This window comes from Syzygium oleosum, unplaced genomic scaffold (assembly GCF_021117445.2).
Source record: "Syzygium oleosum isolate NSW1041296 unplaced genomic scaffold, Sole_v2.1 Sole_v2.26, whole genome shotgun sequence".
Lineage (NCBI taxonomy): Eukaryota > Viridiplantae > Streptophyta > Magnoliopsida > Myrtales > Myrtaceae > Syzygium > Syzygium oleosum.
Genome location: NW_026607510.1, coordinates 170,881 through 174,172, shown reverse-complemented (window position 1 = coordinate 174,172; position 3,292 = coordinate 170,881). Strand labels below are relative to the sequence as shown.

General features: G+C 35.3%; 1 long non-coding RNA gene across 1 annotated transcript; it reads left to right on the top strand.

Moving 5' to 3' along the window:
- Positions 1 to 830: 830 nt before the first annotated feature.
- On the top strand, positions 831 to 1,323 carry LOC130135032 (uncharacterized). The gene is made up of 3 exons (XR_008814527.1): positions 831 to 884; positions 994 to 1,066; positions 1,211 to 1,323. It is a non-coding gene; the product is annotated as an uncharacterized LOC130135032 (long non-coding RNA).
- Positions 1,324 to 3,292: the final 1,969 nt, after the last annotated feature.

Genomic DNA, 3,292 nt, shown 5'->3' with positions numbered 1-3,292 from the left:
TCTTAAATAATGTCAATATCATAAGTAATTCATAATTAGTAAATACACCTTGATTAATCTCTTAACCTCTAATTAACACCAAAATCCAAATACCCTAAAAAAAACCCTACACTTGAAATAACCTCTATATGCAAAACAGTACTTTAATAGTAGTTGTGGTTTCGGACTTAACCAATTAGTGTCCACATCTGAAAAAGACCAATGCAAATTTGTCGTATTGATGATAAAAAAGAAGAAGAGAAATTTGAGGTATTGGTGTTACATTAAACATAGTTTAGGATTTTTTGTGACACAATAAAAATTTCAGGCTATTATTATTACAGTGGAAATAATTTAAGTTCTTTGGTGATCTTAACCCAAATCACTAAAAAAACAGAATCGTTTTTTTGTAACTTGAAATAGACCCCCACACAACGCTTTCAACTTAAAGTGAAAATAAAAGATCTCTGTGATAATCAAAGCATGTTGAGTTAAAATGTTAATTTCGCAAATTTGGCAAATTCAAAAAAAATGAAAATAGCAATCCTTCCAGACATCGTTACTTCCTTTTTTTCACCAACCATATCCATTAACCCTCACTCAACATAGATTATGCGTCGACGAGAGGCGAAATCATTGATCAAAAGAGCCCTGAAAATAGCACATTTACAAAGGAATCTATGTTTCAAATTATATGCAAATGCTGTAAGGTTTTGGACCAAATTTTAGTAATTACTAATGGTAGGACCTACATAGGCATCTTTTGGTACCATGCATAAGTAATGGAATGAGGGACCTGATCATTTTTCATTCATCTGCGCCTTGTTGGACTATTGCTCTTATCAGCATCAAAAGGACGTCAGGTTGATAATGGACAGGATTTCGAGACGTTCAAAAGGTGTTGGGTATGTGCTTCGCCATAAAAACAGCTTTATGACATTTACATGCCTGTAGAGTATCTTAAGCATATCTTATTCGAAGGATCAAGTTTAACTGTATTCTTAAACTCACTAGCAATGCGATAATGATGAGGGATGATGGGAATACCTTGCGCTCATGTTTTATCAATTCATGCTGCGTTGCCAAGGTAGATGACATGACCCTGAGTTCCTTTTATTTTCGCCATGTCTACTTCTTGTTACACAGAGCAGCGAAACACCTGTGGAAGCTATCAAATTCTTGGATTGAATTTTGCACCCAGTACTTAGTGAGTGACGGTTGTTTCATGTAGGGATAAACCAGGTATTCGCATTTTCTTGCGTGGATGCTTTGTAGTCTATGGCCGATCTGATCCGATCAGAATAACTACAGGTGGTTAATATAATTGAATTGCCTATAGGTGGTAGTTTTGACAATTTAATTCACTTCTTTCAGTTTCATACTCTTTTGAGATATTGGTGCTGGGACGAGATACTGTGAAATTAACATAAGGCACGGCTATATTATAGCCTGGTATTCTGTCATTTTTGTTCTTTTTCTCTTCTGTAATTACCTTTCATCATTGCTTTCTTATATCTTCATTGCAATGAGCTAACTTTTTCTTTTCATATGAGGTGTCAGATTCATCAAACGAACCTCAGCTTGAGCTCACTTCACGAGAGCTTTTGTTTCCCTGCTTCAATTTGCTATGCTTTGTAAGTTTTGATCACAATTTCTGGTGGCATACATGTCCTGACCAACTTAGAGGAGCCTCGTGATGCTGCAGGTACATTGAATTTTATGATGCAATGTCAGTACCAATGGCAACAGTGCTCTCTGGACAGCTACTTCTTGGGAAACTTGTGATGGTTAAAACCTTCGGAGGCTGAGAAGAATCTTGTTCAGTCTACCGCCACTGGTGCTTCAGGTACTGCCAGAGCATATGGAACCACGGACAGGAAACTCTTCACGGGGAATTTACATTTTAATCACTACAAAAAAACATGAATTTTGCGACGGAAATTTGCGACAGAAATTTTTCGTCGCTAATTTGCGACAAACTTTGCGACAGATTTCTAATTCCGTCGCAAATTAGCGACGAAAATTTTCCGTCGCAAATTTGCGACGAATTTTGCGACGGATTTATTTTCCGTCGCAAATTAGCGACGGAAAATAAATCTGTCGCAAATTCCGTCGCAAATTTGCGACGGAAAATAAATCCGTCGCAAAATTCGTCGCAAATTCCGTCGCTAATTTGCGACGGAAAATAAATCCGTCGCAAAATTCGTCATAAATTTGCGATGGAAAAGTTTCATCACTAATTCCGTCGCAAATTAGCGACGACTAATTTTTCGTCGTAAATTTGCAACGAATTTTGCGACGGATTTATTTTCTGTCGCTAATTTGTGCAATGAAATTTACCATTTTGCAACGAAAGTAGAGACGAATTGGATGATTGCCACAAGTTCAAATTCAAAAGAGATTGGACGATTTGCTACACGTCCAATTCTAAGAGAGATTAGATTTACAAATTCAAATTAGATAAGAAGATCTATTATAAACTCAAGATATTAGATAATCTCTTAAAATGTTCTCATCCCAAATAAGCTTTTTTAGATTCGATAGGTGCAAATCTTATCTTTTCTTTTTTCAAGACTTAGATATAGATAACGCAGATATCTATTTAGTTGAATGTGGCGGTTTCCTCCGCACGTAGCTCTTGTGTATGAGTAAATATATGGGTAAATAAATTATAGCAATTTTCAAATAGATCGGAATCGGGTGGATGTATGAAATGTAAAGTCAATGTATCTATATAAGGATATCTATAGGAGATCTTATAAAAGAGATATTCTTATTTAGACCTAACCAATTTGATCTAACCAATTAGATGAATTACTCCTAAAGGGTTACATCCGAATGATAAGTGAATAGAGGGCATGCATTCTATTAGAGAAATATTTAGAAGATTCCCTATATTTCCTTTAATTGATTGTAATTGATATTTTCCCTTTTAGATAGTCATCCTATAAAACCGATAAATAGGTTTGTGTACTCTTCATTTGACAATGATATATATATATATTTTTTGCTCTTAATTTTTTTATCACATTCTTGACTTGGTATCAGAGCTCTATTGTTATTTGAGAAAGCGTCAATCGAGTCTGTTTGTAACAATGACATCCACATCAATCATGTTTCTCCACAATGTTCGTAATGCTAGTCACATTATATGTAAAAGTGTAGAAGCATATCTACTCAAGGTTTCGACGGAATTAGCGATGGATTTGAAAAATTGGTCGGTAAAAACATTTCCATCGCTAATTCCGTTGCAAATTTGCAACGGAAACAAAATCTGCGATGGAAAAAAAAATCCATCTCAAATTTTGCGACG